Source organism: Amphiprion ocellaris, chromosome 18 (genome assembly GCF_022539595.1).
Source record: "Amphiprion ocellaris isolate individual 3 ecotype Okinawa chromosome 18, ASM2253959v1, whole genome shotgun sequence".
NCBI lineage: Eukaryota > Metazoa > Chordata > Actinopteri > Pomacentridae > Amphiprion > Amphiprion ocellaris.
The window spans coordinates 20,222,687-20,246,959 of record NC_072783.1 but is presented as its reverse complement, the minus strand read 5'-3'; the positions used below and the strand labels follow the sequence as shown (position 1 = coordinate 20,246,959).

General features: G+C 38.7%; 2 long non-coding RNA genes across 5 annotated transcripts; both read right to left on the bottom strand.

Annotated features, from left to right (window-relative positions):
• Positions 1-390: 390 nt before the first annotated feature.
• Positions 391-5,599, bottom strand: LOC129347342 (uncharacterized). 4 transcript variants are annotated; one of them, XR_008599397.1, is made up of 4 exons: positions 5,433-5,587; positions 5,224-5,312; positions 1,223-3,276; positions 391-1,121 (listed from the first exon to the last, which is right to left on the bottom strand). It is a non-coding gene; the product is annotated as an uncharacterized LOC129347342 (long non-coding RNA). The 4 variants fall into 4 exon arrangements; XR_008599394.1 differs by lacking the exon at positions 391-1,121 and having other exon boundaries at positions 1,163-1,380; positions 1,444-3,276; positions 5,433-5,586; XR_008599395.1 differs by lacking the exon at positions 391-1,121 and having other exon boundaries at positions 1,163-3,276; positions 5,433-5,599.
• A 7,869-nt stretch (positions 5,600-13,468) lies between these two features.
• On the bottom strand, positions 13,469-14,703 carry LOC129347451 (uncharacterized). Its single transcript, XR_008599564.1, has 3 exons — positions 14,439-14,703; positions 14,114-14,256; positions 13,469-13,926 (listed from the first exon to the last, which is right to left on the bottom strand). It is a non-coding gene; the product is annotated as an uncharacterized LOC129347451 (long non-coding RNA).
• Positions 14,704-24,273: the final 9,570 nt, after the last annotated feature.

Here is a 24,273-nt window from a genome sequence, read left to right as displayed (position 1 = left end):
TATTTTGGATCCTTGTGGAGAGTTTAATCTTAGAGTTTGTAAAGCTGTTGAGTTTTTAGAGTCACATGGATTGTTTTGACATTTAATAACCGAGTCCTGAAATAAAATTACAGTTGTGGATTTCTGTCATTTAGTCTGGACTAAACAAATAACAGCAGCATAAATCTCAAACGTCATTATGAGGAGTCTGGATTGAGGTTTCTCACTTGATAATGATCAAAACATGAAATTTAGGTTGGTTTAAAGGAATATTCCACCTTAAATCTTTGAATGGTGACCTAAAAGGTTGGTTTCAGGAAGTATTCCATCCAAAATCCTAGACCAAAAAATCTTGGTGTAAAGGAGTATTCCACCTTAAATGTAGACCTAAAGGATGGTTTGGAGTAATATTCTACTCTAAAATCTTCCAATGTAGACCTAAAAGGTTGATCTGATGGTATATTCTACCCAACATCCTGGAACATTTACCTAAAATGTTGGTTTAATGGTATATTCCCAGAAAAACCCTTGAACATTAGGCTTAATGGTATATTCCACCCAAAATACTTGTACATATACCAAGAAGTCAGTGTAAAGGAAATGTAGACCTAAAAGGATTGTTTAAAGGAATATTTAAACGATTATTTTCATTATTTAATAATCTGTTATCAGTCAGAACCCTGGCAAACTTATTTTCATCAGTTTTTTTAGTGGAAGTCACAAATAAAGGAGCTCTTGGTTTTTCCCTGGCGTTACTGAGTCCAAAGCTGCTGTTTCAACACAGAACGTTCACATGCATCCACAAACCTCTCAGCACTCAAACACCCACAGACAGGAGGCCGGCTGGACCGAGGCTCGGCGGCGTCCTCAGACCCACGAGTCGGGGAGTCGCTGAACTTGTTGGTCCGGTTTGAAGGCCTCCATGTGGTCCAGTAGAAGTCCACGTAGTCGGTGTTGGCTTTGAACCGCAGCGACTGGCCACCATCAGGTGGACCGGCTCGTCCTCGTAGGGCTCCTCCTGTAGCCTTGAGGGAACCACAGGAACATTCAGTAGCTGTTGGAGTTCTTCCTGTCAGGCTCGTGGTAGAACGGCTCTGAAGAATCTTGTACTTGTCTTATCTGGAACAATCTAACAGCCTAAACTGTTAACAGCGGTGTAAAGAAGCAAACACACAGGCATAGATTAGGACTCAAACTAGATTTATTTTAGAAAACAAATCAGCTTAGAGGCATTTGTTCACACATGTGGCTGAATAGGAGGCCGTCCAATCAGATTTGAGGTCTTCACTCTGTAGGTTGGTTGTTTGGTGAGACTCTTGGACCTCCATCAGCTGACGTGGATGTTTGATGGTCTTCCTCTCTAGTGCCAGATGATTCATCCATGAATTCAGCAGCTACAGACTGAAATGAAGCTCATGCTGCCGTTATTGAATTCCTGTTCCAGATCAAATGTTCAGAGCTCACCTTGAATGCAGCCGTCTGCTGTCTGATAGTTTTTCTCATTGTAGTCTTCAATAAAGTCTTTTTCCTCATGTCAGGATGTGGTGAGACTCTTTCTCAGTCTCTGCAGACGTCCCTCATTGTGCATCTCCAGAGAAGAAACAGAAAAACTGATCACTGCTTCAGCATCACAAACGCTCTCCAGCATTGAGAGTGTTTTAGGAATTCATTCATTGTGTTGTGAACTTTGAAGGAGCAGAAACTTTACAGCTGCCAAAGATATGAGCTCCAATTCTGGATGTTTTAGGAAATGAAGTTCATCAAATGAACACTTGATTTTTGCTGATAACGCTCATTAAATTACTGAAGAAATTTAACATAAAAACCTGTAAACTCTCAGGCAGCTTTTGTTAAAGTTTGTCTATAATTCTATCATCATGTTCTGGAACCAGGACTCTGCAGAAGTTCCTTCAATCAGATACTTGTGTGTTTCTATTTAAGGCCTCAGGTTTGAACGTACAGCAGAGGATTAGAAAGGAGTGATTTTAATATTTAAATCAGTCCAGTAAATGTTTGGCATGAAAATTATTAAAATTTTGATTTAGATAGATTTGTGTCAAATAATATTGTAGAGTCTCACTTAAATATATCCAAATGAGTTCAGTGTATTTACATTTTATAGAATATTTGATTTCTTAATCTCAATACTGTAGGGTCTGACCCTAAATATTATAATAATGATGTCAATTTAAATAATATTTTAGTGCAGAGTAATAAACTTTAATCAGCTAAACTTACATAATAAATATCACTGCACAATCTTAACCTGAACATTCATATTATTGAGGTAAATTTACATAAATCATGATATTCTAGAGTCTTAACTGGAATATTTCTAACATTAATCTTTTTGTATTGTGCTGATAAACAACAATAACCCGACTTTCAGATAATATTTGTTGTCTGTGATTGTGAGACTAAATTCCTCCACATTCTGGAACTGGACTGAATTTCCCAAAATGGAAACATGGACAGAATTTAACACTCATGTATCCATGGCAACGCAAAAGTTTCTGCTTCTTACCAAAGTTCACAACACAAGTAAAGATTTTAATGTAAAACTTCAGGGATGACTGCTGACCATAAGTATTCTGATCAATACTTCATGATCAATATCAGGACAGATGTTACAACTCCAGCTGTTCCATTAGACTGCAGTTATTCACAGAGAAATTAAAACATCACATTCCTCATAAAAACTAGATGGGACTTTTATTAAATAAAGTGTTGGTGAATAAACAGTGTAAAAAGTGCAAAGCAGCTCCATTAAATCAGGAGATGTGAGACTTCCACAGCATGGATCACCATCTGCTGTGTTGATTCATAGCTGAATGTCAGAATGAACTGAGCTAGAAAAGCTGCTTTGAGCTGCAACATTACGGTCTGACAATCCAACACCATCACAGTTTTCATCTGGTTGTTTTGCTCCAACATGCTGTGAAGTTCAGTTTTTACCTGAATCAATACAGAGATTCTATTTCCAACCAAGACTGGAATAAAAATTAGAATGTTATGAGGTTATTAATGCAACTAAATCCTTTCAGATGGAAGGATTTACTTCTAAGTTCTAATTCAAGTTTCAGTTGGAGCACATTGCATTCACAAAGAAAAACAGTGAAACCTTCATAGCAACATTTAATAAACCTAAAGCTTCCCTGTTGGCTCATTGGTGGAGTTTGTTACTGAGCATCTGAACCTTAAATCCAGTGAGACGACCATCTTCAGTCGAGGCCAGTCAGAGAACTTCAAGACCTTCCATCAGCTGGACCAGATGTGGCATCATCTCCCTCTGAACATCTGGATGACAGGAGAAAAGACAGAAATCAAACACAGATCACAGAAATACAATTTATTCACTTTCATCATTTTATAAAAGTAGCATGAACTTTATTAAAACTTGACAATATCAGTAATGGAAGTAAATGTTTTTATCTCGTGTTGAAGCTAAATTTAAAGTCAATTTTAATGACAGTTTATCCTGAGAGGAGTGAGAATGGAGCTTTTCTTTCCTTTTTAGAATATTCCCTCAAAATATTCTGTTTATTATTGGCTTTAGAAGCATTTTTCTTTACTTATTTATTTTTACATACCTCAGACTGATGCACTTTGCTGGTTTGCAGATAATTTCATGTACAATGACAATAAAGATCTTCTATTATAACATATTTTGCTAAAACAAGAACTGCAAACCTTCTCAACCATCTCTCAGTCTGCAAAATTCCAACTGCGACCAAGAATTATCTGATGTAGTTATTATTATAATCTTTACTGAACCAGCCCTGGAATTAATAAAAATCTGTATATGGATATGATTTTCTCTGATGGGACCACTAAAACTGCATACAATAAAGTAAATCTCTTCTGCACTGCACACATACTACACTTTTGTATAACTCTGGATGTCAGAGTAAAGGCAGACAGATCCACCGATCAGCCACAACATTCTGACCACTGACAGCTGAAGAGAACAACATCCATCATCTTGTTCTAATGCAACGTTCTGCTGGGAAACCTTGACGTTCATGTGGATGTTTGACATGTACCACCACCTAAACACTGCAGGACAAACAACCCCCTAGTCTCCATGGCAACAGCAGTCCTTGATGCCAGCTGCCACCCTCAGCAGGACAATCTAAAACTGCTACTACAGGAGTGGTCCGAGGAACACGACAGAGCTAAGCTGTTCACCTGGGTTCCACACTCCCCACATCCAGATCTGATTGAGCATCTGTGGGATGGTCCAGGATCAGCCTGGTCTAGGTAGGACCCACCCTGCAACCCACAGGATCCACAGAATCCACAGGACATCCCCAGAGGTTCTGATGAACCACTGGGTCAGAGGAGTTTTAGCAGCATAAAGGGACCAACACAGTATTAGTCAGGTGGTCAGAATGTTATACTGTTATATTGTCATGCTGATTATATGATCAGTAAATGCTACCATCAATTATAACGTCCACATTGATCAGGAAAAAAAACAAATTATCAGTTCATTCAGAAACTGTGGGGTTAAACCTAAAAACACAGACCTCAACAGCAGTTTGTTTCAAAGCAGAACACCAGCTGGTTTTCACTAAAAAAGCTTTCAAAGCAACAATTAAATTACAGTTTTTTTCTCATTAAGTTCAGAGTCAGCCAAAATAATGTACACACATCAGGAAAAGAAAAACTTTAATAAATATTTCATTTGTATAAGTACTTCTATACATATAGATACCTCTTTATAAGTTTCATCAAATCACGATAACTCTGTGTCCTGGTGTACGATGTTTTCCCAACAGATGGCGCTACCCTCATGAATGGAGCATCAACAAGTGACGTCTACAACAGAACAGAAATGTCTGGAAGCCAGTGGCCACCACTTTGAGCACCTCTTGTAAGTAATGCTTGTAAGTCTTTTGGTGCACAAATTCATCCTCAGGTTGGTCCTGGAATATATCGATACATGCATCCAGTTTAATATCTACAGGGGCTAGGAGGAGCCATACAAAGAACACTGCCATGCTAGCAGCTTGATTCTTTTGTTTTGTCAAGCACTTTATAGCTAGAATTGGGCAAACTGTATACAATGTTTCTGCATGCCAAAAGCTTCTTTTGCCATATTACAATTAAAAATTCCACTTCAGGTGATCTCTACTGCTAGAAAAGGGCATATTATACTATTATACTGAAATTTTAGTTTCAGGCAAAAACAGTAGCTAGGCAAAAAGTGTGTCGTTATCTGGATTACAGCAATATACATACCTCATTTTTTCCCAATTGTGCTCGAAAAGACAGATTGACTTTTGCAACAAGTTCTTTAAGTTCATCCCTCCAGGCTTCTGAAAATAGTGCTGCGAAATAAATATGGGAATTGACTCTCATTATTCTAAATCTAAACTGCATTCTTTCATGGCTCAGCTTCAGAAAAGTAATGAGAAAATTTAGGTGCCCTGTACGCACTTAAACCTCACCTGATTTGTTATTGTTTCCGCTGACTGCATGGAGGTTTTGAGTGAGTGGGAAGGTAAAAGTGGGCCCGGGTGATTTCCTGAGGACGTGGCTCTTGAGAAGTGGATGAGGAAATAATGATGAGGTGACACACCAGTCATCTCGTACCATTCAAATTGGCCTGCCATTGAGTCCTGTGGATGGGAGAGCAGCTTGGTAATGACTATGCAAACAGAAGATAAAGTACTTCAGAAGTAAGGGACAATCAAACCTGTACCCTGAAGAACTACAGCCATTAGATTCCCTGCTGAGACTAAATGCAGCAACTTCATGGCCACATCAAGGAGAAAAGTGACTCTTCTACCAATAAAGCAGTCGTCTCTTTCATGGAAGATATTGGTAATACAGGTGCCCAAAGAGCAGGCCATGAAATATTTCATTTGAAGTGTATGTAACTTCAAAGTGAATTATTACTAATCTCAGGCATGGACGCTGTCAGGGTTAATGGTCTCATTTATCTTGTTATTTAATGGATTTTCAAATCATCACCACCTGAAAATGTGGGTGTGAGACTTTCCAGTGGTAGAAATTTTACGCAAAGCCTCAAAGTGCTTGGCAGCTGCAAAGAGAAAACCCTACTTGGGGGAATCAGAATAAGCTGCACATGCAAAATTATCACATGAACATATTAACAGAACAGTTTTTAATGTAATAGGAAGCTATTCAAGCAGCATGAATTGTCTTAGCATCTGCTAACAAGTCTAAAAGCTCATCTCTGTCCATCAACTTTACATGTTTAGAATTTTTCTCCCAGAAAGTAATCCCTGCATATAATGGCTCAGAAGTAAGTATACCCTGTTGCTTCTTCTAGAATGTGCCAATCTATGAAATCCCTGCGTTTTTTTGAACCCACCCACCCATAGCCACTCACTGCAGCCCAAGCACTGCAGCTCACCTACAACTCAGCTTGAACACCACAAAACTACTCTGCACTACATAATGGCAAGTAGTAATACTGGAGTAATTTATCCATACATGTTTGACCAAGAAATTGAGGATTGGTTCCTTAGGTTTGTTCTGTATGAGACTCTGGAAGTCTAATCTTTCCAGAGATTCTGTGATTTTAGGATGGAAATGCTCAGCCATGGTGTCGACTGCTAATTTAATTCATGATTTGCCTTCCAGCATATACACAACACTATAGACATGTTTACAAGGTAAAAAGCTTGATTTCCAATGCAATTTTTAATACAATTGTGAACATTTTTATATAACAATGCATGGTATCCCTGATCTTTCCTGTAGCTTCACCAGAAGACTGAAATTTTGGGTTGTTATTGAAAAGTAGCTTATACATGTGTTTAATAAGGAAGATCTGTTCCCTCATGAATATGAGCTTTTCCTGCTGCATTAGTCTTTCCATCAATTCCATTTTCCCATGCAGCCAAAACACTTCACTCTCAATCTTGATGTCTCTGCTCCCATCCAATAATCTATCCACGACTCAATCAGGCTGTAGATTCTTTTAAATCATTGCAGTTCTGTCACTCTTTCTCCCAGCTGCTGAACATTTTATTCTCCTCCTCTCCATCTGCACATTATCACAGCTAGTTGTTGTTTTGTCTGTCACTCTATGCACTCCTGAAATCACTTCAATATTTTATGTATTTTTCAGCTGTTAAGTGTTTTATGCAACTGATTTACTTTCATCTTACAAAGCCATTGGGCCAAATTGACTGTTCTCTATTTTTTGAGGTTTTTGACCATTGTTGCAAAACTAATTATCCTGCTGTCAGCTTCAGCTGTGCTTTGTTTTTAGTATTTACATGCAGGCCATGTTAGCATTTAGCTCAAAACACTGCTGTTTTGTTTAGTAGAATAGATTGAAAATCAGAAAGCCTGAGTCAAAACAGGACAAAAGGTACTTTTTGTCATGATTTAAACAATCTGCAAATGATATCTTGATATAAACATGTCCACAAAACATTAGTGTTTCATTTTTACTTTTTTATGTAAGATTTGTTTTTGTGCTTCTTTCTTTTTTTTTTAATGAATCAAAAATGATGAAAATAATGACAATAAATAGAAATTTAAATCATGTTCCAAACCTCTCTGAACTAAGAAGGAAATCAAGGTTCAGCTTGAATCAGTTGCTGTTTCTAAGCTTGTTTATTAAACTTTCAGTCGATGCTGATCTATGAAAGAAACCATAAAGTGCATTTTTGGTTGTTAACCAAACCAATTAGTCAATATGAAATCAATAATCAATCAATAGATGCTAAAGTGCTCAGGGAGACTGCAGTGTCAGGTGAAAATTCTCTACAGTTCCCTCTGAATGGAAACGCAGGCAGGTGTCAGAAATAATCTGTTTTTTAATTTGTGTTGAATAGAGAGTCAATTATGGTGATCAATAATTGCTCATTTCTCCATCCAGTAATGATCATGATAATGAGTGGTAACAATTAAACACAGCTCTAAAAAATGCATATAATTATTTGAAAGTTGTTTAGAGGAAAGGAAAGGAAAGGAAAGGAAAGGAAAGGAAAGGAAAGGAAAGGAAAGGAAAGGAAAGGAAAGGAAAGGAAAGGAAAGGAAAGGAAAGGAAAGGAAAGGAAAGGAAAGGAAAGGAAAGGAAAGGAAAGGAAAGGAAAGGAAAGGAAAGGAAAGGAAAGGAAAGGAAAGAAAGGAAAGGAAAGAAAGGAAAGGAAGAGTTAGTTTAGAGACCTTGTTCTGCCTACCTTGAATATTGTCACCCGGTGTGGATGAGGGTTGTGCCGGGAGAAGAATGAGTGGTGACTCAAGGCCCCAAAGCGTGGGCTGCTTTTTGTCAGTGTCTTGGTAAATTCAGTGTTGAATGGGTCTTGATTTATTTGATTGTGGCTCCTTTCTCCTGTCGTTCCCTGGGAGTCTGGTGCTGTAAACGTATCTGAGTGATGAATGTAGTTTTGTCTAAATCAGAAGGAGAAAGAAGAAGTGAAAAGCTCTTTTGATATGATGTGACAGAAACACCAAAACCTTATTATAGTAGTAGTTTTTTGTTTCAAAGTTGCTAAAAACTAAACACCTGAGAACTTATCAACTACCCTGGTGCACACAACTCTGACTTCATGAACTAAACTTCAAGAACAAGTAATGTGTGTTTTGTGTCTGATTGGAAAGAAATGCATCAGGTAAACACATTTTGAGAAAATAAGATTGAAGGACCACTTTACCTCTGAAAATAGGGTGCAGCTCCAAACTTCTGGTACCAATGTTTGTGTGCTTTGGTTGCTAAGAAACCTCAACTAAACAATGGCATCTGTGTACTGGCACACTCAGTCAGGAGTTTAGAGTGGATGTGCAAAGCAAGTGCGATTACCTATGGTATAATATTCTATAATTAGTATTGTATGAAACAGCTGAAAAAAGAAATTAATGCAGAGAGAAGAGACACTGCACCCGACCACACATGTAGTTTTATCTGGCTGTAGTTCTATGTGGAGGAACAAGAGAAAAAAAAACAATGTCTTACCAGAAAAATGTGTTTGAATTGAAATTTTTAACCCTAAAACTATCTGCAGATGTTAGCTTCTCCTCTGCTCATGCATATATGCATTTTAATGCAGTCCAGTTCCTGATAAATCTGTTTTTATTTAGCTATTATTCAGTTTTTCTGTTGTCAGACTGTGGAAAAGTGTGAAAAAGTTCACTGGCAAGTTTTCAAACTGCTGTTCTGTTTAGTTAAAACACTGATTTTATGACTGCAATGTTATCTAACAACCCCAGTGCAGTGATGAGTTAACATGAACAGATGGCCAATGAATTCAGCAATTATTTATAAGGTAAAATAATTGTTCAGAGAGAAAGTTAGGAGTGACTGAAAGCCCTGATCTTGCACTGATTCATGGCTCAGCAGTGTGCTGGTTGGTCAACTGTTTTGCTCTGCGTGGTTGATCATAGATGCAGAGAGAGTTTTCTTCCTGAAGTGTGTGTGGACAGCAGTTATATTTAAAGTGACATACACTGAAACAAGCTGTTTAGAGCTCAAACTGAAATTTTCCCTGATCATAATTGAAAATTGACACACATAAGAGTTTAGATGCAGTTGAGAGTGATGGCTATGTGCCTGCTGTTTGCCTTCATTGTGGTTTTGTTTCTGTGTGTGTGCATTTCATTTCATTTCTTCATTTGTTTTTGAAATGGTACAATTTGTATGAATGTACATTTTCATGTAAATACAGTAGGTTGTAGTCATACAGTTAATTTCTGTGTAAAGTCTCACTGGCAGATCAAAATTAGGGAACATCATAAGACCATAACTGAACAACAAAAATATATATATATATAAATATATATATACACACACACACATATATATACACACACATATATAAAATGATAACACTTAGTGGACATAACAGACAGAAGTTGAGATGTTGAGGCAGCTACCAACCACTAATTAATTAACATTTATATGTGATTATATTGCAAATATCTCTTTGTTGCTGTTGCCCATATCTCTCTACATTATTGCACAGTCATATTACACTTATCTATGAATGTGTATTGTTGAGTGAAAGAAATTAACCATGGGTTGTCATCAGTCCAAATCAGGTGAGAGTCGTTGTTCAAATGTGAAATCAATTAATAATTTTCATAAAGAACAATCTGAATGTAAGTGTGATGCATTCACAGGTAAAGTTAAATTTCATGCATTTATGGTGGTCAGTGTAGCAGGAATTCAGTCATTAGTCAGAGCTAAGAACACAGATGAGAAACTTAAGATCATTGTTCTTTTTCAGGAAGAATGGAGTAAGATAAAGAATAAAGAGATTGAATGTGGATTTAACACAGAACCTGAGTCAGGATTCGGCTCAGTTTGAGGAAATGGTGATGTAGAAAAAGGACAGGGTGATGATGAGTTGATGAAAAAGGTTCAACAGTCTACATGTTCTTCATGTGTTTGTCTTCAAAGTGATCAGATGGAGGAGTCAGAGCTTTGTAAAACTAATGCAGCTTTCCCTAAATGCATGATAGTTAACACAGCTGTGTGTCAGGTTTGGAGCTCGGTGGAGGCCAGAGATCTAGTGTTTAGTGTATCAGATCCTTTCACTAGTGTGATGAAATATCTTGATTGGTTGTGGGTTCCAGCTCTATTGTATAATCTTGTGGTTCCAGAATGAAGTTATTGTTGCACTGTGTGTTTTGGAACAGAGTGGTCTGTGTTTGAGGAATCTTTTGATCTACTTCCTACTGAGAATGTCCAGTGACCTGACAACCTAGATGTGCAGACATGGTTAACAGAGAAGGTTAAAAAGGCAGTATTTAAACATGCATGCTGTATTGTAAAACTTTACAGGGTTGATGTTTGTGTGTAGGATGATGATGATGAGTCTCTGTGAATATGTAATGAATGGTTTGAGGAAATGTGGGAGTTAGGAATGGGTTGTGATATGAATGAGAACAATGCAGTGGTGTTTGGGTTAGTTGTAGGGAGTGTATGTTGTGAGTTGTGTGTTGATGGAAATGTACAAGGATTGTGGTTTTCCATGGAATGATGTGCAAAGGTTAAATATATGTTTGAAGTCATAGATCAGTGTGAGTGTTGTTTTTCTCAGAAGGGTGTTCCATGAAGAGAGTGGAAATGCAGACAATGCTGGAAGTATAGGAGAATGAGACACTGTGCCAAAGACTGCAGAGTAGTAAAGAGCTAGTCAGTAGAATGGAATGTTTGTAATTGTGTAAGTACTAGAGTTTAATATTGTTGTGTTGAAAATCTAATATGATGAGTAGTAAAAAGGAAAGGGATCATTTCAAAAATATTTTTTAAAATAAAAATGATTTTTTTCCTGTGATATAACTTCAGCATGTAATGGTTTGGTATTGGTGTGCTCAATAGTGAGAAACAAAAATTCCATTTGTGGTGGATTTAAATAAATTGTAATTTTAAAAGTTAACTATATGAAGTAAATTAATGTGTCTCTAGTAAATAAAATAGCGTTAAAGTTTTAGTCTCTGTAGTTTAAGGGTATTCTACAAATATTTAATTTGTTTTTAACATTTATAGAGTAAATAGATAGCAGAATAAATGGAACAAGATCAATTGGTGAAATCAGTAAAGTATATTACAAGTTGTACTGATCAATATTTTAGTTCAATATCTTTTGAAATGCTGTGCATTATTATGTAATTAAATTGGAGCTATTAATTGATAAAGGAGGTATATTTTCTGCTGTATGTTTCACTGATAATGTTTGCATTCGTAGTTCTCAAATGGTTGTTGTAGGAGTTTCAGGCACTCCATAAGTGAATAATTTTTGATCAAGTTTATGTTTCAAAATCAGGATTAGATGTGGAACATTGTATGTGATTCTCATAATGGTATTTTGATTTAAAGAAGGAGAGATGATCAGTATTTTTATCGATTTCTCATTTAGTTTACCATAGAGTTTCTATTGAAGGTTGAGTTGAGTTGAGTTGAGTTGAGTTTCTATTGAAGGTTGAGTTGAGTTGAGTTGAGTTGAGTTTCGTTGAAGGTTGAGTTGAGTTGAGTTGAGTTGAGTTGAGTTGAGTTGAGTTGAGTTGAGTTGAGTTGAGTTGAGTTGAGTTGAGTTGAGTTGAGTTGAGTTGAGTTGAGTTGAGTTGAGTTGAGTTGAGTTGAGTTGAGTTGAGTTGAGTTGAGTTGAGTTGAGTTGAGTTGAGTTGAGTTGAGTTGAGTTGAGTTGAGTTGAGTTGAGTTGAGTTGAGTTGAGTTGAGTTGAGTTGAGTTGAGTTGAGTTGAGTTGAGTTGAGTTGAGTTGAGTTGAGTTGAGTTGAGTTGAGTTGAGTTGAGTTGAGTTGAGTTGAGTTGAGTTGAGTTGAGTTGAGTTGAGTTGAGTTGAGTTGAGTTGAGTTGAGTTGAGTTGAGTTGAGTTGAGTTGAGTTGAGTTGAGTTGAGTTGAGTTGAGTTGAGTTGAGTTGAGTTGAGTTGAGTTGAGTTGAGTTGAGTTGAGTTGAGTTGAGTTGAGTTGAGTTGAGTTGAGTTGAGTTGAGTTGAGTTGAGTTGAGTTGAGTTGAGTTGAGTTGAGTTGAGTTGAGTTGAGTTGAGTTGAGTTGAGTTGAGTTGAGTTGAGTTGAGTTGAGTTGAGTTGAGTTGAGTTGAGTTGAGTTGAGTTGAGTTGAGTTGAGTTGAGTTGAGTTGAGTTGAGTTGAGTTGAGTTGAGTTGAGTTGAGTTGAGTTGAGTTGAGTTGAGTTGAGTTGAGTTGAGTTGAGTTGAGTTGAGTTGAGTTGAGTTGAGTTGAGTTGAGTTGAGTTGAGTTGAGTTGAGTTGAGTTGAGTTGAGTTGAGTTGAGTTGAGTTGAGTTGAGTTGAGTTGAGTTGAGTTGAGTTGAGTTGAGTTGAGTTGAGTTGAGTTGAGTTGAGTTGAGTTGAGTTGAGTTGAGTTGAGTTGAGTTGAGTTGAGTTGAGTTGAGTTGAGTTGAGTTGAGTTGAGTTGAGTTGAGTTGAGTTGAGTTGAGTTGAGTTGAGTTGAGTTGAGTTGAGTTGAGTTGAGTTGAGTTGAGTTGAGTTGAGTTGAGTTGAGTTGAGTTGAGTTGAGTTGAGTTGAGTTGAGTTGAGTTGAGTTGAGTTGAGTTGAGTTGAGTTGAGTTGAGTTGAGTTGAGTTGAGTTGAGTTGAGTTGAGTTGAGTTGAGTTGAGTTGAGTTGAGTTGAGTTGAGTTGAGTTGAGTTGAGTTGAGTTGAGTTGAGTTGAGTTGAGTTGAGTTGAGTTGAGTTGAGTTGAGTTGAGTTGAGTTGAGTTGAGTTGAGTTGAGTTGAGTTGAGTTGAGTTGAGTTGAGTTGAGTTGAGTTGAGTTGAGTTGAGTTGAGTTGAGTTGAGTTGAGTTGAGTTGAGTTGAGTTGAGTTGAGTTGAGTTGAGTTGAGTTGAGTTGAGTTGAGTTGAGTTGAGTTGAGTTGAGTTGAGTTGAGTTGAGTTGAGTTGAGTTGAGTTGAGTGACGCAGCGCTTCGCAGAGTGACGCAGCGCTTCGCAGAGTGACGCAGCGCTTCGCAGAGTGACGCAGCGCTTCGCAGCACTTCTTCCTGCAACAATAACAGAGCAACAACTTGCAGCGACTGACATTCTTCCTGCAACAACAACAGAGAACCAAGTAGCAGCGCCTGACGTTCTTCCTGCAACAATAACAGAGCATCAAGCTACAGCGCCTGACATTCTTCCTGCAACAATAACAGAGAACCAAGTTGCAGCGCCTGACGTTCTTCCTGCAACAATAACAGAGCATCAAGTTACAGTGACTGAGGTTCTTCCTGTGACAATAGTTTACAATCCAAACAATTTTTTCAATAAAGGTTTTTGTTTTTATTGACAACAAACTTGTACAAAACATAAAAAAAAGAATCAATTCTTGCAATTTCTCACAATAATCTATAAATACCAAAGGCAATCAATGCAGTCAAATGGAGTAGAGTGGAATGGAGTCAAGTGGAATGGAGTCGACACCAGAATGTGGCAACATTGACAAAACTCCTTGTGCAACATCCTCCAGGAAGGTCCGTGTCACCTTTGAAACATTTATCAGTAGGTCAGTTCAAAAGTCCAGCCAGTCACGCTTAAGCAGGTGATGTATTTTACGCAGACTACACTTTTATCAGTTTTTTTTTTTTTTCCCCGTCTTGATGGAATCTAAAAGCACAGATGTCAGCACAAATGATGGTCTAGACTAAACGGTGTGTGCTTTCATTTCTTACCCATTTTCAGATTGTCTTTGAAGGTTGTTAGGTCTTCATGGCAGAATGATTTCCACCTTCGTGGAAGCTGAAGGTTTCTGCTTGAATATTTCTGATCTTCATCAGGTGTATTTGTTACCCGGTAATGCTTTGTAGCAGATGGTCTGGGGGAGGAAAACATCAAAAAAAATGTGTTGAAGTATAGAAAGCTGAAAGCCACACACTAGGGCATATATATGAAGCACTGCATTTTATCCATGAGGAAATTCACCTGTGTGGGTTTTAAACGTTTATGAGGATTTATACATGAATAACCTAAACTAATCCATCAAAACTGGATACTTACCACGGGAAGAAACTCAGCTGAAGGGGTAGGTAGGAAACCCATACAGGAACCGGCAGGGGTACAAGGGCAGAGTCGTGTCCAAGAAGCTCTGGTGGTCACGAGTCGACGCAGGATGTGCACGTCCATGGTGGAGCAGGGAGGGAATGACAGAGCTGGCTTATATGCTGGGAGGTGGAATTGCAAACAGGTGACTGGTGTGAGCCAATTACGGCAGCTGATTCTCATTGCTGCAATCAGACTGCAGGCAGGTGGAAGATTCAGGGAGGAAGGGCTGAAAGCAGACAAGCAAAATCTGATTAGGAAAACAGACAAGACTACAAAATTCAACAAAGACTCTAAACTAACAACAGAGGGGAAATTTAAGAAAACCATAAATGAATAACCTAAACTAATCCATCAAAACCGGATACTTACAACGGGAAGAAACTCAGCTGAAGGGGTAGGTAGGAAACCCAAACAGGAACCGGCAGGGGTACAAGGGCAGAGTCGTGTCCAAGAAGCTCTGGTGGTCACGAGTCGACGCAGGATGTGCACGTCCATGGTGGAGCAGGGAGGGAATGACAGAGCTGGCTTATATGCTGGGAGGTGGAATTGCAAACAGGTGACTGGTGTGAGCCAATTACGGCAGCTGATTCTCATTGCTGCAATCAGACTGCAGGCAGGTGGAAGATTCAGGGAGGAAGGGCTGAAAGCAGACAAGCAAAATCTGATTAGGAAAACAGACAAGACTACAAAATTCAACAAAGACTCTAAACTAACAACAGAGGGGAAATTTAAGAAAACCATAAATGAATAACCTAAACTAATCCATCAAAACCGGATACTTACAACGGGAAGAAACTCAGCTGAAGGGGTAGGTAGGAAACCCAAACAGGAACCGGCAGGGGTACAAGGGCAGAGTCGTGTCCAAGAAGCTCTGGTGGTCACGAGTCGACGCAGGATGTGCGACTCCATGGTGGAGCAGGGAGGGAATGACAGAGCTGGCTTATATGCTGGGAGGTGGAATTGCAAACAGGTGACTGGTGTGAGCCAATTACGGCAGCTGATTCTCATTGCTGCAATCAGACTGCAGGCAGGTGGAAGATTCAGGGAGGAAGGGCTGAAAGCAGACAAGCAAAATCTGATTAGGAAAACAGACAAGACTACAAAATTCAACAAAGACTCTAAACTAACAACAGAGGGGAAATTTAAGAAAACCATAAATGAATAACCTAAACTAATCCATCAAAACCGGATACTTACAACGGGAAGAAACTCAGCTGAAGGGGTAGGTAGGAAACCCATACAGGAACCGGCAGGGGTACAAGGGCAGAGTCGTGTCCAAGAAGCTCTGGTGGTCACGAGTCGACGCAGGATGTGCGACTCCATGGTGGAGCAGGGAGGGAATGACAGAGCTGGCTTATATGCTGGGAGGTGGAATTGCAAACAGGTGACTGGTGTGAGCCAATTACGGCAGCTGATTCTCATTGCTGCAATCAGACTGCAGGCAGGTGGAAGATTCAGGGAGGAAGGGCTGAAAGCAGACAAGCAAAATCTGATTAGGAAAACAGACAAGACTACAAAATTCAACAAAGACTCTAAACTAACAACAGAGGGGAAATTTAAGAAAACCATAAATGAATAACCTAAACTAATCCATCAAAACCGGATACTTACAACGGGAAGAAACTCAGCTGAAGGGGTAGGTAGGAAACCCATACAGGAACCGGCAGGGGTACAAGGGCAGAGTCGTGTCCAAGAAGCTCTGGTGGTCACGAGTCGACGCAGGATGTGCGCGTCCATGGTGGAGCAGGGAGTGAATGACAGAGCTGGCTTATATGCTGGGAGGTGGAATTGCAAACAGGTGACTGGTGTGAGCCAATTACGGCAGCTGATTCTCATTGCTGCAATCAGACTGCAGGCAGGTGGAAGATTCAGGGAGGAAGGGCTGAAAGCAGACAAGCAAAATCTGATTAGGAAAACAGACAAGACTACAAAATTCAACAAAGACTCTAAACTAACAACAGAGGGGAAATTTAAGAAAACCATAAATGAATAACCTAAACTAATCCATCAAAACCGGATACTTACAACGGGAAGAAACTCAGCTGAAGGGGTAGGTAGGAAACCCATACAGGAACCGGCAGGGGTACAAGGGCAGAGTCGTGTCCAAGAAGCTCCGGTGGTCACGAGTCGACGCAGGATGTGCGCGTCCATGGTGGAGCAGGGAGTGAATGACAGAGCTGGCTTATATGCTGGGAGGTGGAATTGCAAACAGGTGACTGGTGTGAGCCAATTACGGCAGCTGATTCTCATTGCTGCAATCAGACTGAAGGCAGGTGGAAGATTCAGGGAGGAAGGGCTGAAAGCAGACAAGCAAAATCTGATTAGGAAAACAGACAAGACTACAAAATTCAACAAAGACTCTAAACTAACAACAGAGGGGAAATTTAAGAAAACCATAAATGAATAACCTAAACTAATCCATCAAAACCGGATACTTACAACGGGAAGAAACTCAGCTGAAGGGGTAGGTAGGAAACCCATACAGGAACCGGCAGGGGTACAAGGGCAGAGTCGTGTCCAAGAAGCTCCGGTGGTCACGAGTTGATGCAGGCCATCAGAGCTCATGGTGGAGCAGAGAGTGAATGACAGAGCTGGCTTATATGCTGGGAGGTGGAATTGCAAACAGGTGACTGGTGTGAGCCAATTACGGCAGCTGATTCTCATTGCTGCAATCAGACTGCAGGCAGGTGGAAGATTCAGGAAGCAGAGAGACACAGTAGAAAGTTTTAATCACAGATTAAAGTGTGGCTAAATGCAAAGAAGAAAAAAAACAGCAGGAGAAAAAGGTGAAACACTTAATCAGTCATTTACTATGGAAGTCTAAAAACAACAGAGTTAAAGCTTTATTAAACAGGATGATAAAACAAGGCTGAGTATTGAAAGACTTGATTTCATAGATTCAACTCTATAATCAGTCCTATCAGTTCTCAAATCTCTGACAATGTGGTTTCTTACTCATTTCATTAACAAAACAGAATGAATTAAGACTCCAATAACTCTTCATTAACAAATCTGAATGTCCCTTGAGCTACTTCCTCCCCATTTTAGACAGCAAGAAGCCTTTAAAAAAAAAAGAATCCTGAACATTGGACATGTTCTTAACACATTTTTAGTCTGACTCACCAAATGTGCTGTTGCAGGTAGGTGCCTGCCATTTCCAGCAGCATTTCATGTAATATTCTTTTCCCCTTTTGCTATTCGAGCGTTACTGTTTTCCCATTTACTTTGGAAAAAGCAACAATCACAGTGCTAGTCACCGTGCTGAAAATGGCAGGCAGGTCCGCTTGGTTCTTTCAGTGAATTAGCCATTTTAATGAAGGTGCTCACTTCTATATGCACAAATGTTCCACCAAAACAAATTCCCTCAGAGGTGATTTTGCAGGGACACCATTGCTGCATGCCTAATATGATTTTGACTGACAGGGGTAAAGACATACAAAGAAACCGGGACGTATTTCCACCCACAGCAGAATAGCAATAGGTGCACATAGACCGTTCTTCAATGCTGACACATTCATCCATCCATTCATTTCCCTCCACATAACCAGTTCCAGCAGGCTAAGCAGGTCATTCCATCTGCAATTCCATTTCAAGAGAATTTCTTGCTTTTGTTTTTCAGCCCTCCTTCAAGGACTGTTTTCTGGCTCAGCTCAGTCATTCTTACACAGTGAAAGGAAAATACATTATATTAAAATATACAAAAATACATCTATTAAATAGATGTAGAATACATTACTGATTACTCATCAGACGTTCTATTCAAAGTTGATGATAAAAATGCAGAAGAAGATTTTTTTTAACCCCTTTTTCTGGATTTAAAAACATATTCACACTGCTTCTGACCACCAATCTGTACAAACAGCAGCTCCATTCTCCTCTTTTTTATCTACTTCATTGCATGATTGCCATCTCGGTAACTTCAGAGCTGCCGTTAATCGCCACCCCACCGGCCTACACTGCTGAGTTTTCACGACTCTGCCTATCTTTGGTGGAAGTCAGCCGCCCACCCACTGCAGACACTCTTCATTAAGTCTCGCTGTATATGTACAGACAGATACCAGTTCTTCTTCAGCAACACTCATAGCTCTCAGGGCTATGCATTGCATTGCACCATGAATACAAACTACATTTGTGAACAAAGATTTACATAGACTTGCAAAGAACACGTATGTCATGGTGGTCCTGAGTTTCCAGTGACTCCCGTAACTCTGAATTTATTGTCATGGAATCATTAAAACACACTCTGTCACAAAAAACAATCATGCATGTTGTTTTTTCATCGATGACAGGTACTTTGGAAATATGACAAAATCCACTGCTTCAAAAAGAATGTGCAAACAGCAATGGTAATATTTGGTTAAACATCCCTTGGTCATTTTCACCTCAACTAGATGCTTTCAGTAGCCATCTCCAAGTTTCTGGCTGTGTCCTTGACCACCCATCTTGACAGAATCGGTGCAGTCCAACTAAATTTGTTGACTCACACAGACTTGTTTCTTCAGCACAGTCCACAGGTTCTCAATGGGGTTAAAGTCAGGAGTTAAAACCAGTCTAAAACCTTAATTCTTGCCTGATTTAACCATTCCTTTACCATGTTTTTGGTCATTGTCTAGTTGGATCACTTAACTCCATCCAAGACTCCTTCTGGCTGATGATTTGAGGTTTTCCCGAAGAATGTGGAGATAATCATCCACAAGAACCAACATGCACGAATGTTTTTTGGGACAAAGACACGTGTTTCGTTCATTCCAGCATAGAAAATTAAGAGCTATAGCAGTCACTGAAAATTCAAGATTGCCACAATATGCACGGTCTTTACAAGTGTATGTAAGCTTTTTTTCACTACTGTACATACTAACATCAGCATGATAACAAGCTTACCCTGACATTTCTCATGGTTGTTAGCGTGTCCCAGAAATGACAGATCATGTATTTTCTACATTTGTTTTTGATGGTTCAATACAGTGCCAGTTTGTATTCAGATTTAAATATTTTTGTCCTCATAATTTGCCATATTTTTGTCAAAACACTCAAAGTTCTTAACATATAAGTATTTGAGAAATTCACATTTTGCTTTGATAATGGAGCTACATGGAAGCTTAGGTTTGCCCAAGCTTATTTCATTCAGAGGCCAATTTTCCAAACTACTGTTGGCACAAAGAATCACCACAGTTTTTTGGAATCATCCTCTGGGAACCATAAATGCTTTTACAAAATTTCACTGGACAATCTATCCAATGGGATTTCAGACAAGACCAAAATGGAGCGACTGAAAGAGCAACATTTTAATCCATAGAATCATATTGAATGCATGGCTAAAAAACACAGACTACTGCCTGGACATCAGTGTAGATTAGTTTAAACCTAGAGATCGTGCTGTTATCTTTATATTCAAATGGAATCAGGAATTAAAACAATGCAAGAAATAGGCAGAAAAGCGTGAGAGCTGGATGTGTGTTTGACCAAGAGGAGTTTTAATAAGCTGAACAAAACATACTCCTACAACAGCCTTTTCATATTCAACCCAACACTTAACTGAATGGAAGACAGTTATCATGCACACTACTTCTGGCTCTAGGCTCATCTCACCAGAATACTTGTCACTCTTTGTTTGTATAGTACTCTTTTGTATGTTATGCCTTTTATCCTTCACCGCCAGTGTTTGCTAAATAATGAAAGGATATCATCTGTACGTTCTTGTTACATGTTGCCACATTGTGAATTGAATTATGAGTAATTATGTATTGTAAGTTATCATGAACACTTTTCTGCTCCTGACAGGGATCTTAAAATAGTAGAATGTATAACAGGGGTATATTATAGCAAAACAATAGACAGATGATGCAGCTGCGTTGTGTTTAACTGATGCCACATTAAAACAACAGCTCCAGGGCAAAGATGTCTCATTTAAATGAAATGCCTGTTGCCTTGACTCCTCAGATTGCGGACGTACAAACTGGGAAATGAGATGAGGCATCAAATTGTTCTGATCAACCTCCACAAAATCATTCAGCAAAATGTGAGTGCAGTCCATGTTGTTGGCAGCATGTAAACAGTAAGTTAATGCCCTGAATCGGTCCTGTAGCTTGCTACATTAGAATAGCATGCTAACATTTCTGTTATTCTAGCTCACTCCTTGTTTTTGTTAGTTTTTTGAATTACGTTAAGTATGTCCACGTCGCAAGGTCTGGATAGCTTTCAGCGCATGTGTTTTTTTCTGCCCACATTTTGGTGATTTCAGCCTCCAGGCTTCAGCCTACTATCCCACCACCTGCTCTGTAGTTGGTTACCAAGCAAGTCCAAAGAATTTGTGCTTGTCCTCCTTGGTTTTTTTGTTTTTGTTTCTTTTTGTAGATTTTTCTGCATTGTTAAATCCTTCTCCACCTGTTATTCAGCTCTTGGGTTGATCATTATTATTATTATTATTATTATTATTATTATTATTATTATTATTATTATTATTATTATTATTATTATTATTATTATTATTATTATTATTATTATTATTATAACAAAGCCTATATTTTGCTGAGAGAAAAACTTCCTTTGTTTGTCAAATGGAAAGGGATGCATTCATTTTGAAATGGCAATAAACTGTTTGTTTGATGTCAAACCAAAGCGACTGATGGAACAGTTCATATGCAAGTTAAATGCATTCATTTAACATTAAGAGACAGTTTGTACAGAAAAATACTTTTTACTGAGAGAGGAGTCAAACCTGGGTTATTTCATCTTTAGCTCTATTCCTGGCTGATAAGTGCAATGCATACAAATATCCCACCTCTGTTTGGTGGGATGAAAAACACATTAAAAGTCATCTCCCATGGGTATAAAGCTTTAAAACATTGACACCGCTTTGAAAAACAAAGTTATACAATAACACTGAATAAATCATTAAAAAACATGACGAAAAAAATAGCAGAGGTAAAACAGGGAGTGATAATGAAAAATTTTGAGGGGCCCACATAGGTGAGTCCTTGGACTTTATTTACTTATTTTTCCAAACCAATGCTCAGGTAAGAAGCTTCAGCACCAGGAGGCTTAGCAGAGCCTAACGGAAGACAGAAGGGGAGCATGCTGTGCTTTAAAGCTAAATCAGCTAAATCAATAGTAAATCACAGGGAGACGTGAATGGGAGTAATGTATGTTCTTCTCCTGGAATTTGTTGAAAACCAGCAGCAGCAGAAACTGCAGTGTTAGTAGAGAATGACTAACGGGGTAAAGCAAACAGTAGATCATGCAGTAGAGCTGCAAGGATTAATCACAAAGGTGCCGGTCAGTAGAAGAAACCGTGACTTTAAAGGTCAAACACTCCCGTTGTGGGAGAATGTTAGGGGAAAAAGCGAGCCTCGATAATGAAAATCAGGGTAGGGATGCAAAAATTCATCTCCAGCCAGCTAAGAAAACCAGGAAAATATCATCAGTATAGAGTTGGAAATTAGTGATTGTGATGTTTATGAAATATGCAAGCAAATGGTGACACATGGAAGACAAATGTAGTTTTAAAACAACTGCCCCCTGTAGGACAATGCTGGGGCAACAACTTTCTCAAATAAAACCACAGAATGATTTGTCAAAATCATTGGCAATGTTTTAGAAATAAAAGCATATCCTGTTCTAATATGGCAGTGGAGGTTTGGTTACAATAGTTAAAAATACGATTGATTTAGTTTCACTTTACTAACTAAGGGTAGTTTATTGGAATGTCTGTTGTTCTCAGGCCTCTTTTGAAAAAGAGACTAGATTAAATAACGTTTAAGGAGGGCTTTTATTTCACAGTTAAGATAATAACCACTTTGTCAAACATGAGGAAATATCACAGTAAAAAACTAATTTCTTCCGTGTGGATGAGCATATGACGTTTCAAATAACTTGACTGCCTGAAAGATTTCCCACACTGGTTACAACAATGTGTTTGTAGACTGATCCAGCTCTCCTTTACTGAAACCACTCCCAGCTTCAGCGGGAATCGAACCCGGGCCGCTGCGTCGGGGGGCCAGTTCTGTACATGCGTCACCCGCGTAACACGTTGAGCCATACGGGTGTTACAGCAGGTCCTTGAAGCATTTAGAAGATTATAGAAGTGCATATTGTGCTGCCCTCAATATCATCCAAAATAACCAACACAAATGTGTGTAAAATGTTGATAGCTGTTTTATACAGCTAAAACAAAGGACACCGATGCGTATAATATGTGTACAGGACATTGAAAACATATCATCATGTTCATTTTATGTTTACCCAGTCGTCCTCATCAAATTAAGAAACGTCATTAAATATGAAGCAAAAAAAAAAAAAAAAAAAACGTCAATCATTTATTTAGAGACTTTAAAGATTGAATGGAGTCAAACTGACCCCAAAAGTAATAGGAGGGCTAACTATATACACTGAAAAAAATGATTTTTTGGCTTTGTAATTATTGCTTCAATTATCTATAAAAATTCAACTAAAAAATATCAATTCAGTGTTTTTACTTTAAAATAGGAGTTTTTTTGGATCTGCTTCAGTTATGCAGATCCTCACAATTAGCCTGTAGGATATTAACTATTTCTCATTAACATTTTTTTCCCAGAGCTGTATATATATATATATATATATATATATATATATATATATATATATATATATATATATATATATATATATACATACATATATATGTATATATATGTATATATATATATGTATCATATGATCATTTTATAGTCACTTGTCAAAGGAGTGGTTGTGTTTTGGTCACACTTTCTGGTCACTGTCCCTTAAAGTCACATCTGACAGGTCAGTGGTTGAGAATTTGTCACCATTTGAACTGCTCAAAAGAATTTTCTGCATGATTGGCTAACTTCAACCCTTTTCTAAGCATCACATTAGAAACTAAATGTCTATCTTTCGTTTCCTATTGCATCCACATTTGGTCTAATATCTTTCTATATCACATAACTGATGTCTGTGACCACTGTGCAAAAGTGGCATTTCACTTTGAAAGAGCATTTGCCTGTTCTCATTCCCTCGACCAAAGACATGTTTTTCATCTTCATATAGTCTCATTACAATTTCATCAGGGGGCAGGATGTACCAAATGATTGCTTCTGATGTATTCTGAAAAAACAAAATCATGTTATCTGGCAGTAACAGTTATTATTGTGCAGGGTTTGAACAGTCTGACTCCCAGATAGTTAATTGCTGTTTATTGTGAAGCCACTGGAAACCTTGAAACTTCTATTCAGTACAAGCAAACAGCTAAATGTGTACAAAATGTGGCCACAGGCAAGCAAACAATTTAAATTAGACTGAAACTATCTCAACTTTTTCACAGTTTTCACAAGGGGGTGGGGGGGTGGGGGGGGGTCAACCACCAGGAGTGATAGAGATATTTTGCCTCAACTCAATTAAGTCAACTTTATTTATAGAGCACTTGAAAAACAAACACCGCGGAAAACGTAGTGAAAATGATGCCGTTGGACGAGGCGTCCATTCAGAGCGAGCTGGCTGAAATCCAGGCTGCTCTCCATGGTGCTGAAAGCCTGAGCGCATTCTGGGTGTCTTGTCCCGAGGACTATGGCACATTGAAGATGCTGGCTATGTATGTGCTCACCATGTTGGGTTCAACCTACATCTGCGAGGCTGCGTTCTCCAAGATGAACTCGATAAAAACACACGAGAGGAACCGACTGTCAAACCAGTCTTTGGAGGACTGTTTGCGCATAAGTCTGACAGCGGCCAAGCCTGATGTGAAAAAGTTGGTGTCAGAGGGGGAATGTAAGTTCAGCCATTAAGCAGTGTGAGGAGC